Source organism: Nomascus leucogenys, chromosome 3 (assembly GCF_006542625.1).
Source record: "Nomascus leucogenys isolate Asia chromosome 3, Asia_NLE_v1, whole genome shotgun sequence".
NCBI classification, from domain to species: domain Eukaryota; kingdom Metazoa; phylum Chordata; class Mammalia; order Primates; family Hylobatidae; genus Nomascus; species Nomascus leucogenys.
In genome coordinates this window covers 83,352,489-83,366,294 of record NC_044383.1, presented here as the reverse complement: position 1 = coordinate 83,366,294, position 13,806 = coordinate 83,352,489, and the positions used below count along the sequence as shown (strand labels likewise).

The window sequence follows — 13,806 nt, the reverse complement described above, 5'->3', positions numbered from 1 at the left end:
GCCATGTCTCTAAAGATATTAGTGACAGCAGTCCCTAGGAAGGGATGGAAGGATAAAGAAAGTGGCACAGAGAAGCTGCAAGGAAGCTGAAGGCAGAAGGGCAGCTGTGAGGATGGAGGGTAGAGGAGGACACGGGAGGAAGTGGAAGGAGAGGCTGAGAGCTCCTGATGACTGAATATTGAGGCAGGAGTACACATTGATTCCATGTTCTCCTCCATAACTGAATGAAGAAATCATGGAATCATTCATGAATAGAAAACGTGTGAGGAGTCAGCTCATCTCCCTGAGGGGGACAGGGCAGTGGAGGCGCACCCAGAGAACCTCAGGATTGTTGCCCGACAGACACACATGGATGGAGCACAGGCACCCCTACATCTCTCTCCCATTTCTGTCCAATTTCCCCACGTCCTGACACTAGTTATCTGCAAATAAGTTCACACACACACAAGAAATATGGTAATATCCAAATTTAACACAAATATTCAGCTCCTTCATCTTTTGGACCACACATGCTAAGCACTAAGCAAATAAGACAAATATGCCAATGTCTAGAAAAGGCAAATATATAGACGTAGAAGCACACCAGAGGTTACCCATGATGGAGAGGGGGTGGGGAATAACTGCAAATGGGCATGAGGGAACATTTTGGGGTGACAGAAATGTTCTAAAACTGGATTGTGTTAGTGGCTACAGAACGCTATACATTTGCTACGAACTACTAAACTGTACACACTTACAATGGGTGAACTTTAATGATATGTAAGTTTTCCCTCAGTAAAACTGGTTTTTTTTTTAATCGATAAGAGCTGTGGGGAAAGAAAATACAGGGTAAGATGAATTGAGAGTGAAGGGGTTGGGGTGGTGGGCAGGTTGCAATTTTAAGCACAGTGATCACAATGGACTTCATTGAGAAAGTGACATTTGAGCAAAGACCTGAAGGAGGTAAGACGGTGGGCCTGGGGGTAGGCAGGAGGCAGGGCATTCCAGGCCGAGGGTATTACCAACGGTGAGACACCAGCTCTAAGGCAGGAATGGGCAAGGCAATGGGAGATAAGAGAGGGATAGATGGTATACAGGGTCTGGTTCTTGGGATGGAAGCTGCTGCAATTTTAGGCAAAGAAGTATAGCCTCATTCAGGTTTTAAAACAAAATTTTTGGCTGCTGTGTTGAGAAGAGTCTATAGGAGGCAAAGAAGACCTTCTGGGGATCTGCTGCAATGATTTAAGCAACAGGTAATGTTGACTAGGACAAGAATGGTAGTGGGAAGTGGTGACATATGGTCAGATTCTGGGTATACTTTGAAGGTAGAGCCAACAGAATTTCCTGACTGTTTGGATGTAAGTTGTGAGAGAAAGAAGCTAAGGATGTTTCCAAGGTTTGGGTGCTGAACAACCAAAAATGGAGAGGCTCTGGATGAGGTAGCCTTGAAGGAAAAAAAATTGTAAAGCATGTATACGGAACTGTGCTACTATGTTCTATGTGCCAAATCATTTCACATTCTTTGGTTGACTTTTTAAAAGCCTTCCTTCACTATAAGGTAGGTTTCCTTCCAATACATTCATTAGTTAAGATACTTTAGAGAAATGAATGGCCATGCAAAATGTAGACATGTCTATTAAAAATCCCGATTCTTAGCATTCTTTATCCTTAGTCATTGGATTGTGGAATATCTCATTTTCTTATAATTTCTTAATTATATTTCTAGTGACATTAGACTTAGCCTGCCTATAAAGGTCCTACTGCTGGCCCCAGCTGACCAACAAAAAGTACAGTGACACCAAAGGCAGTCAGTCACTCCTGAGTGATTCTCTTAAAGGGATAGGCTGAGCTGAAAAAAGGCCCAATCAATGTTGGGATACAGTAATAAAATCCATGTCCTATCACAGAGCAAATTCAAGAAGCACCACATAGAAGGACCAAAATTCAAGGCCAATCTCTCTTAAGATTTATTTCTCCTTAGGAGAAACTGTGAAGACATGGAGTAGAAAAAGGTCATATTACTGTATAGAGATTTAACTAAATATGTACTGTCATTTCCTGATGTAAAATAGAGATTTTCCTTTCTTTTAATTCTAAATTTACATATATTTGGTTCCTTCTTATTTATTCTGCACATTTGGTCACTGGACTTCTCGATGCAGTCATTATCATTAATACACAAGTTAGAAATACACATTAGACTCAGCAGCTGTGCCCAAGGCTATTACTCCCTATAATTTGGCACAGATGGCCAAAAAGATGATTTTGGCTGGATGGCCCAATACTAACCACCTAATGAGGCTGCAAGTCCAAAATCAATTGATGATAGACGTGGTTTCACAGTTAGTGTTCCTTCTTTCCTCCCAGACCCCTCCTCTTTTCCTTGACAAAAAAGGCAGAAGAGTCCAACCAAAATCTAATTTGCCAAAGTTCCACAGACTAGTCCTGAAATGGTCATTCTTCAGGTCAAAAGACTCTTTCTTCAAGTCAAAAATATTATTAAGTATTAAAAGGTTTCCTGCAATAGGAATTAAGCAGGTTTGTACCTAACTCAACATCAGGGAAGCCATCACAATAGTCAATAATAATTAAATTACCACAGACAGGCAAACCTAAGTATGATGTCTGCCTTTCCCTCAGCTAGTCACACATCACAAAATGAATTCTCTTAAAATTACAATTAAGCAACATCCTATCATGCATAACCTTGATCATTTTTGCAGATGTCGGCAATTCATTTATGCCTTCCAAGTTGTCTAATGGCAAGGTTTCTTTTCCTTCTTATCTGTATACTGGTGCTTAACAATTGCATATCTCCTCAAAATGCCTAATATTCAAAAGCACATTTTGAACCCTCGCAAAAATAAAGATCAAGCTACAATTTGAAACTGTAGCCTCTCTGCTCCTCATATCGTGCTATATCCATACTATCCTGCAGCAGTTCACTACTAACCTGTTAATCAATGACTCATAAGATTTTATCCACAGTGGAAATGGCATTCTCCAGTTGGCTTACATAATGCCATGTAATCACTATCAATGCTCTAAATCTAAAAAGATATAAAATTTAAAACTATCTAGTTTTATCTTATGCAGAAATGTATGTTATTAATCAACCGAGCTAACATATGGACAACTATGAGGATATTAGCTGCTCTCTGCAGCAATCCGCCTAATTAGTTATACACAAATTTTAGTAGAAAATGATAACTTCTGTGTCAGTAGTAAAGATGTTAATCACACATCAAGACTTCTACCCAGACAGGGCACCTGGTTGGTAGAGAATTGTTTGTGTTGTTTAAATGTCCACTGAGTATCTGGAAAGCACTGACCTCAGAACTGATTTAACTTGCTATTTTTTGTTGTTGTTGTTGTTAAGTGTGAATGACAAGAAAGCTGAGGCCCAGATCCAGATGGCCTGGCTTGTCCTCTGAAGGTAGGAATAAGAAGCAGAGTGTGAGCAGCTCACTGCACTCTAGACCACATCTCCCAAAGTAGACCTATCACCATAATTACTCAATGGGAGTTTCTTAATACACAAATGACTCAGTACTAATGCAGATTCTCACACAGTAAGTATAGAAGATCCAGTAATCTACATTTTCGAAACAACCTCAGGTCATTCTGAGGACCAGCCTTGTTGCAAACCTCTAGAGTGCACGTATTTGCAGGACAGTGGTAAATATATGATTTTCTGACGCAAGGTCCTACAATGCCCAATCAAAAGCAGTATCAGAGCACTCTTAATACAAACAAAGCACTTAACGTATCTAATTTTATCTCATGGATGACAATGTGAGAAAAATGAGATTATTTGTGTTATCCCAATTTATACAGAAGGAGACTTAGGCACAGAGTTCTGAAGTCAAGGTCACTCCTTACAGAGTGAAAACTCAAGGAAACTGATGCCACCTGCTTTTGCTCTCCCAATCCACTTACTGGGTCAACCCCTAGCCTAACCGTAATCCACAGAAGCAATAACTGAGAGATTTTCAGTACTGATCTGTGACTCAAGCCACCATAAGTGAGTGCTGCCTAAAGAAAAGGCCTTATTAACCCTGGCACTGTCCTTAGGAGGTCTCAAAACTGGCCAAGAAGGGACACATGGCTGGCTCCTGGGAGATGACCCTCTGTCCCAGCTGAGATACTGGTGGGTGCTATGCCACCACATAGAAAGACTCTCTCCTGAAACTGTCAATATGCTTTCATCCCTGAGGTCAACCATGAGGCTCCAGATACAAAGGGGAGATATGAATCACATCTAAGAACTAAGGAAGTTCTTGAGAACAATGATAACCTGTGTTTCTTAAACATCTTGGTCAACAGTTGGCCACTGAGGTGAAGGGCTCACTTAAGGTTGAGAGGCAAGAAGTCCTCTTCCAACCTTGCCTTGTCCCTGCATCCAACAAAGGAGTCTTACACCAATAGCTGCTGACTGAGGCACTCTAAGTTTCCACATGAACAAAGAATGGATGGCAACAGAATTCTGAAGCAATCACAGGATATAAATCTCCCAAAAGAGGTCAAAGTAGAGGAAGCAGAATTCCAAGAATACAGTGCCCAAAAGGAAAAATTCAGTAATCAAGGGACATGTTTTGAGCGGTATGGGAATTTCATCCCTCACTGGGTCCAAGAGTAAAATATGTCGTTTTCAAAGGTGTTATGTCGGGTTGATGCTCCTGCACAGATAAACCATGTAACTAATTCCTCCTGTCCTAATTCCATGCTAGTGAAATCCTTAACCACTAAACCCTTAACCACTAGGAAAATAATGTGCTGGTCAAAGAATTCCACTCATATCTGCAAACCCCTTGGCAGTTACAGATACAGAATATACTAATATTTGATGTTAAAGCAATTAACAAAATGTAATGACAATAATTAATTGCAGGCTTCTGATGGGTAACATTGATAAAAACAGCATGAAACACAGAAATCAAAAATTGGCAACTTGGTAAAGTACAGTGGCTCAGATCTATAATTCCAGCACTTTGGAAGGCCAAGGTGGAAGAATTGCTTGAGCCCAGGAGCTCTAGACCAGCCAGGGAAACATAGTGAGACACCCATCTCTACAAAAAAATTTTTAAAAATTAGCTGGGTGTGGTGATACACACCTATAGTCCCAACTACATGGGAGACTGAGGTGGTAGGATTGCTTGAGCCCAGGAGATTAAGGCTGCAATGAGCTGACTATACCATTGCACTCCAGCCTGGGTGACAGAGTGAGAATCTGTCTCAAAAAAAAAAGGGGAAAAAAAATTGACAACTTTGTGAAACAGTACAAGGTGAGAGAAGGGAAACATCAGAAAACCCTACAGATGACACTAAGACTCACAAATCTTAGGGATTTCAGAAAAAAGTCAAGTTAAATGCTGTATAGAAAGGCCTACGGGCTGTGCATGAGTTTCTTAAATGACTTTTGCTCTATTAGGAGGCCCCATCTGTAGGCGATCTTGAATACCTCCAAGAAATGATAAATAGCTTTGGCCCAAAGCTAAAGAAGATAAGCTATGGCAAAATTAAATCAGATTGTAGGTAATTAATGTTTTCATGGAAAAAAAAAAACATTGATTCCATATTTCTTTAGGCTTTGAAATCTCAAAAAAAAAAACCCAGTCAGTTCTATCAGCTCAAGGACATCAGGCTAGGAAAGACTAGTGAACTTTACGCAGCCAAAGGGGCATCTGATTACATCTACACCACTGCCTATCACAAAACAACATTTTTTTTAAAAGAAAGTCTCCTTTCAGAAAATGTCAAGCAGAGTAGATGAAGAAACAAGTGAACGAGAGACTCTATCAAAATAAATTTCCTCCACTCAGATATCCATATTAATTATGAACCTAAATTTCCAAAATAATAACCATAACTATTGCTTAGGGAGTAGTTTAGAATAAACTGGTATCTTCACATTTAGAGTAGGCTTTTTTTTCCATAATGATTTTGTAACTTTGCTGGTCTGTGAATGTGATGCAGACACAAGACCTGGCACTGATGTAATCTCGGCTACCGTATTTTTCAGCTGAGAATCTACACCTCACTATAATCAATCTCCATTACAAAACATTTTTTACCATATTCTTGTCTGGAGCGATAAAGAAATGAGTAAAGAATTTTCTGTCTTTAACAATCACAAAACTTGTCTTTCTTATTTTAGGTATCTCAAGTAACGTTACCAACTAGTAAAAATGCATCTGAATTATGAAATTGCACTATATCTTTAGAAATACTGAAATATATAAATATATGCATACATCCATACCAGGTATAAGCAGAGCATATTTAGCACAAGAAAAAGTATTTTATTTAAGGACGGGCTTTATAATCCATTGTATGATGAAAACAAAGCTTGGCTCGGTCTACGGGATCCTACAATACACTGCTCAGGCTAACTTCCTACACGTGTGGTGGTTCCTGCTGCTGTCTAGGTTCTCCTTAAGCCCATGAGCTGGGGGGTGACTTTGAAAAGACTCAGCCCATACTAATCTCATGTGCCCTCCTGGGTCGTCAGAAACCCACATGATATTTCAACACAGAAGAAGGAGTTGCTGGTGGGAACAGGGAATGAGTGAGGTCGTGGTGCAGAGAAAAAGAAAAAAACATAGATTTAACTAGAAAGTATTCTGTTCGGGAAGATTTTAATCCTATTTGACTTGAAAGAGAATTTGAGGAGTGTTTTTTTGTTTTTTTTTTTAATCCTGGTGAGCTTTTGACCTTTTCATAAAATTTACATAATTCAGCATGAAGGGAAACTTCCAGTTGTCAAGAAAGATGTGGGCTCTAGAAATTGACCTTGCAGAAAGGCTAGGAGGTCTGTGCCCACCAGGTACTTGATGCTGCCACTCTTAATTCTACAGAGAACACAAGGGGCAGCTCTGTGCTTTTTGCAGATGTGGGCCCCTGAAGAGATCCTATGATACAGCCTAGAGAGCTGCCTGGGTAGGAGGAAACTGACTGACCCTCTCTCCTTTTCCTTGTGACCAGGCCGATGCTCCAGGAGCTGCATAAAAGAGGGAACACTGGCTCTGCATAAAAGAGAGAAAAGACATCATTGATTCCAAGCTATGCATCCCTCTCCCTGGGAGAGCCCACCTAAGCAGCGTACTGCATCACTAAAAGCTCTATAGCATAATGAGGGTAGCTCTGCTCCAAGGTCGGCACACCAGATTAAAACATTTTATATGGCTCAGGAAATTTAAATGAATTCCACCGTCATTTTGAGGAAGGCAAAGGAGTGGGGAAAGGGGAGGCAAAGGGAAGGAATTAACAAGTACTGGGATTTTATTACACACCAACATTGTACTAGATGTTTCTATGCATATCTTATTTAATCGTAAAACAACTCCATAATCTAAGTAACATAACTCCCATTTTACAGATGAGGAAAATGAGAGCTAGAGGGGATATGTAACTGGACTGTGAGTCACAGAACCAAGAAGTATCAGATTTAGTATTCAAATCCAGGTTCCAAGGCTCAGGTTCTTCTGGTTGTGCCATGCTACCTTGCACTTTCAATTGTAGAACTAAAAATCATAAATAATAAGGTTTCTAAGTAATGATTTTAAATGAGGTATCAGAACTTGTGTCATAAAAAATTGCAAAATGCCTCCTCCACTGCTCTATTGTCTGTGCCATTAGCATCAAATATGTTCTCACTGAAGCAATCAGCTAGGATGGGACTTCTTTTTCCATCAATATCTTGTATAACAAACGAGTTGTATCATCTGGGTGGGGAAGGGAGGGGGTAGCCCTGCTTCTAAGTAACTGGTACTGGCTTATCTGGCATGGAAAGTAGAATACATTATGCCTCAAATAAACATGTAGGAAAATGTTGTCAAGAGTCCATGAAAACTGCCAAAGACATTTCTTCTTCATTTAAAAATTATCTTATCAGGTTGGTGACTCCAACCTTGCAAGGGAAGAAGCTATTTTAGACAAATTTACAGCTTTCAATGCTTTTTGCCATATGTAGAACTAATCTGACTCCAAGTCAAGTCTGCAAAACTGTTTTTTTCCTACATAGTTCGTTTAAAAATCTCACCAAAACTTATAGTGCCATATGTCAAAATCAAGTTAAATTAAATACATTAATGCATTGCAATGTGTATACGAAATAGGGAAAGAACAAAAGAAATATGAAGAAAGTTGAGCACTCCACATTGTTCAGCTCCTCTTAGGTAAAGATCTTGACAGGAAGGGACTGGGAATGAAGGTTCTGATTAGAAATGCCAGGAAAAAGGTGAACAAAATGAATTCCATTTACTAATTCCCAACAAGAGAGAAAGTAAAATGTTCTAGGATAAATTCTTAAGTTCTACTCTACAAATTGGAAAACAATTCTGAAATAATAAGCAGTCATATAAGCAGAGAAGGGAAGTAAGACACTGCCTGACACAGAGACATAGCCACATCTATCTCTGCTGTCACCAAAAAGCCCCTTGCTTATTAAGAAAGATGGGCTCCTTACAGTATCGTTTTTTCATAATATTTTCCATTACTTGCCAAATATATCTGTGAAGAGCAAATCATCATATTGGCTTATATTGTACTTGATAGGAATTAAAATCCCTCCAACTTTAAAGTAAATTCCTGTCATGACAAATATCCCCAGTGCTAGACTCTAGCCATGACGCCTTCTATTTTATTTCATCCTGTTACCTTGTGCTGAACATTCTAACAGGTAGCTCTCCCACCCAGTCACTGAAGATCTAGTACTTAAATGCAAGTCTAACTCCCACTTGCTTGTCACATTTCTTTCATATCTCTACTGATGTAATAAATAAAAACATTGACCCAACCAGGATCAAGATTATAGTACATTTATCTGTCACCAAAGCCTTCTGTCTAGATTTGAGTACAGCTTTTCAAATGGCTAACATACAGCCCACATTTTTCCTTTACTTGTCCCAAACATATGAGACTTCATCAAAAGTATATGCAACCTTAAAATCTGTATCTGTAAGAGCCTCCTTAGCCTCCAAGTCTATGACTCTACTAGAAAACAAAAGATTACATCTTTTATCATCTAATTTGCCAGAATATTTTCCCATTTTTGAAAATCCATATATTTATCCACTCCAAATGAATTCATATAAAATATGTGTATGCTTTTTCTATAGAAAAGTGATATCATGAGAGGAAATTGTGTACCAGCCATCAGACATTAAAAATATAGACACATCATCATGGTTTATGGGTATTTATTGTGTGCCAGTCTCTGTATAGAGAATATAATACTTGGTTTGTCCCTTGCCTTTATGTTCAGTCTTTAGAAGAATCAGTACTGCATTCTCCAGATTCTCCTCTATGGCTACAACTCCTCTCCTAGTCTCCTTCCCAAATTTGTCTTCCTCCATCCCCCCCCACCCATCCGCAGTTGCATTTTCTGCTGCACTCCATCTTCCAGACTATAGTTCTTCCACAGCTTTCATCACTCGCTCAGCTACAGTAAGCTCATCAATATCGGGTATCACTAGCATCATCCTCTTAACCCACATTTCCAACAGACTGTCTGGTGGAGACTCCCATCTTTCAATGGCTATAAGGATTTTCATTTAATATAATCACACCCAGCCATCAAGTTCCAGCACTAATCCCCCTGCTACCTAGGGACTGACCTGATCTCCACAATCAGAACATTTAAAAATTTTTCCCTGTGTCTGAGCTTCTATGGAATCTTATATTTCCATTGTAACATTTAACACATAACTCCCTCAAAATCACAATTATGTACATGTCTGTAACCTGCATTAGGTAACAGTTGAGAAGAAGGAATGTGAAGACAGAAGAGCAGCTGAGGTTGCAAGATTTCTTTCATTGCTCCAATTGGACTTCGCAGTCTTAGATTCTCCATCTGTAAAATGGAAATAAGATGCCCACTTTGGCCGGGCACGGTGGCTCACGCCTGTAATCCCAGCACTTTGGGAGGCCGAGGCGGGCGGATCACGAGGTCAGGAGATCGAGACCATTCTGGCTAACACGGTGAAACCCCGTCTCTACTAAAAATACAAAAAATTAGCTGGGCGAGGTGGCGGGCGCCTGTAGTCCCAGCTACTCAGGAGGCTGAGGCAGGAGAATGGCGTGAACCCGGGAGGCGGAGCTTGCAGGGAGCCGAGATCGCGCCACTGCACTCCAGCCTGGGCAACAGCGAGACTCCGTCTCAAAAAAAAAAAAAAAAAAAAAAAAAGATGCCCACTTTATAGAGTCATTGTGAAGCCAGTATGGAAGAAGCTTGCTCACAGAAGAGCTCGAAAAGTGGACGCTGCCAGGAGCAGTGTGTTTGCTCTGAATCATTGAGGGCAGAGACGATATCTCCATGCACTCAGCCAGGACTTTGTTAGAACATTACTAACACACACCTGCATAGCTCCTTACTAGGGGTGCAACATATTTCCACGAAAGGAAAACTGAAATGGCTTTATTTACTGTTAAGGCATCTTTCCAGAGGGGGATTTTGGAATAAGAGAACCATTAGAAATCGCTGTTCAAATCTTTTGGCTTTTCCTTTTAACTACACCTCTCTGGATCCACCAAAGAGACAATGTAAATAAAATGACAGTCCTCTCTGACTATTACCTACTTCACTGAAGTCCACTAGCATCTCTGTAGCTCTACGAGAAACACGAGAAAATGGCAGCTTCTCAAAATGTATTTACCTCACTACAAGATAGTTATTTAAGGAGTAAACATTTTATATACCAGGGTGCTGGGATTTAATGTCTCTGAGTTCCCACTTATGTTTTCGTTCCTTTGGCATCTTGCAGTATTCAGTGGTGGGTTTTACCTAATTACCTAACACTTTAATCAGACATTTTCATTAAAGGCTCAGGATGCTCCATTTGCTGACCAATCCTACGTCTTCCTATAACAAGCACTCAACTGAGTTTTTCTCCACTTCTTGGCCTTATGGCAAGAAAAAAAAAACGTTAAGCCAGGAACATAAGTTCTAAACTATATATGCTTTTGTTCCACCAGATTCAAAAATTCCTATTTTGGAGCACTTCATGTTCTTTTCTTTACTGAGATATAAGACAGAGATCTAGGAAACCTCAAAAAAATTTTGAACCTGTTTATTGAAGAACAAAGGTAGAGCATTTATTAGACTTTAATATTGAAATAAAAAACTGATCACTCACAATGATGGATGTATTTGTTCACATCAGTATTTTGTTAGAGAATAATAACTTACAATTGAGTGAGACCTCAGTAGTTACGGGTTGCTAACTAGCAGGCCACAGGCCAGATACGACCCAGATACATTTTTTAATGTGGTCCTTACAGTTTTTAAAATTAAGGATACCTCATAAAAAAAATCCAGAAGCTTCTGTTTTCCTTAAAAAACTGTCATGTTTTAGAGCCTGGACAGTAACAATCAGCTACAGTGGAGTGGGAGCTGCCTCTTTTACAGTGGTTTGCAAGTTCCAGAGGCCACAGTTCACCCTCCACTCCCTACTCTCTCGCACGCATCTTCTCTAGGCCTGCTCCACTCCTTTATCTCACTTGTCAGATCCCTGCACACATCTGAAACGCACACACAACTTTTTTTTAAAGGCAAGGAGACTAGATCTAGAAAGGGCTTCCCCATTCACTAGCTGTGACCTTCAGCAAGGTTTGAGTCTTGGGTTCCTCAGCTTTAAATGGAAGGTAATTTATTGGCCTCAAAGGGTTGTTGTGAGGATTAAAAAAGAAGTATATGAAAAGTGCTTTCTACACTGTAATGTAAGATGTTTGTCATCATCATTCATCTCCCAAAGCTCTGTGAATTGCATAAATCCCCTCTATCTACCTCTGTCATTATTTGGCTTACTTGCTCCTCACATTATTTATTACACTCTCTATGACAGAGTTTAAAATCTAAATTAGAAGAATTTGACTTATTTCCTTGGGTCATTTAACAAGAAGTAGAAAAGATGAACAAATATCAAAGGAAAACAAAATGAATTCTTGAATGCCAGTGGATCTTTACTGGGCCTTTTGTTTGTGATGGAGGCATGAAATTTGTGCAAAGTGTAATTACTGGATTGCTGATGCCTTCAAGTACTGTGTTACAAGTTCACCCAATAGACACCTGAGACCTCAAAACAAAACAAAACTGACAGCCCAGGTATTAGGCTGACCTCTTCCATTGGCCTATCAGTGTTCCAGTAGAGGACCCAGTTCCATCAGAAAAAAAAAACAAAAAACAAAAACAACTGCATTTTCATATAAGCTCTAGTAAGTCATGGCACACATTTTATATCTATCTCTATATGTGTATAGAGATAGACAGATGTAAAAATAATCAATAAGAGATTTTTTAAAAAACAGAATCTTCTCAGAAATGAGCAGAGGTGCAAAAAACTGCGCTTCAATACTGATGCAGGGGATATAAAAATGCTAGCAAAGACGTATGTCATGAATGCTACCTTCTTACGTTACGAATTCACAGACATGTATTCCTGTTCTGGTCAATTTACAATAGAAGCTCATCCTTGTGTGGGGAACCACAATTAAATCATCTACTTTTAATTTAAAATAATCACGACTAAGTGAACTGCAAAATAAAACTGGAAATAGAGGGGAAGAAGGGATCTAAACTGGAGTCAGCTTTCTTTATAAGATCACCAAAATGGGAGTAAATTATGATTCAAAACACAATCCGTTGAAAAATTCATCTGACGAATCCTTTTTAAAGCATACCATATAGTGCAATTACGACTTTTCTTGAAGTTGAATGAAACCGCCACCTGAATACAGATTAACAAATGCCAAATTACGACAAGGTCCTCAGTGTATATTTTATTTTAAATATCAAAATAAATAACGGCATCATTTAAGAAACCAGTTCTTTCAATAGATGTCCCAGGGCTGATGTTTAAGCAAGTCTCCTTGGCAACCAAGGAGCACAGTACATATTGGGCTCGGGGGGGAGGGAAGAAAGGGGGAGCGACTCCAGGGCTGGCAGCATAAGTAACCTGAGTAGTGGCTGCTCCCGTTAGACGACACGGGCAGAGGCTGCATGGACTGCAAGCCCCTGAAATGTCAACTCCGGGTCTGCCCCCACTTGGCGCACCAGCAGCCTCCCACCCTCTTCCTCGGGTCTGCAGAACAGGTTACAAGGAGAGAGACTGGCTTACCCGATGGGGTGAGCGGTCTGCTGGGTTAGGTGCCAGAGACGGCAGCGTAGGCACCGGCCTCTCCTTGATGCACAATGGCTCTGCTTCGCCCCACGATGCTCAGGTTAAGAGAACCCGCAGTAGCTTCGCTCTGCTGATTCGGGGATGCAGTAGCGAAGACGAGCGTCCTAACGTGTTTGTGTGTGCGAAAGTGTGTGTGTGTGTGCCTGCGTGCATGTGTGTGCGCGCGAGTGCCTGCGCGCTCCCGAACTGTCGCGCGGGGAAACTGCTCCCTAGTAAATAAAAAGCCCTAGCCAGCACTGCAGGTGGCACGTCCCGCTGACTCCGCCCCAGGCGGTCGCGTCAGATTGGAGACGCACCTTGGCACCCCCGGGGCGGGTTCAGACGCCACAGGGCTCCGCCCCCTCCCGCCTGCAGCGAGCCCGCGCGCTCGCTTCCCCTCCCCCTCCCCTGCGATCCCGCGCGCATCCTCTCCCCACCCTGCGCGCAACGCCGCCGCCTGCCGCCAGCGCGCTCGCTCCCCCGCCGCCCCCCGCCCCCGCCCCCGCCCCCCCCAGTCCGCGAGCTGCCAGCGCGCGCCCGCCGGTCCCGGAAGTCCCCTCCTCCACGCCGCCCTCCTCCTCGCTCTCCGGCACCTGCGCCGCCGGCCCCTGGGTCACATGCGCAGTCTGTAGCCACCACTGCGGCGACTGAGACCCGCGAACCCAGCCTG

The 13,806-nt window shown here is 41.4% G+C and overlaps 1 protein-coding gene across 5 annotated transcripts in view; it reads right to left on the bottom strand.

The window, feature by feature from the left end:
- KLHL32 (kelch like family member 32) overlaps positions 1-13,483 on the bottom strand; it is a 227,001-nt gene extending 213,518 nt beyond the window's left edge. For 4 of the 5 annotated variants that reach the window (XR_004029329.1, XM_003258357.4, XM_030809480.1 and 1 more), the window contains exon 1: positions 13,095-13,483. The gene's annotated coding sequence lies outside the window, so the exon portion shown is untranslated. The remainder of the gene's footprint in view (positions 1-13,094) is intronic. The other variant, XM_030809478.1, reaches the window with a different exon arrangement.
- Between the last annotated feature and the right edge of the window lie 323 nt (positions 13,484-13,806).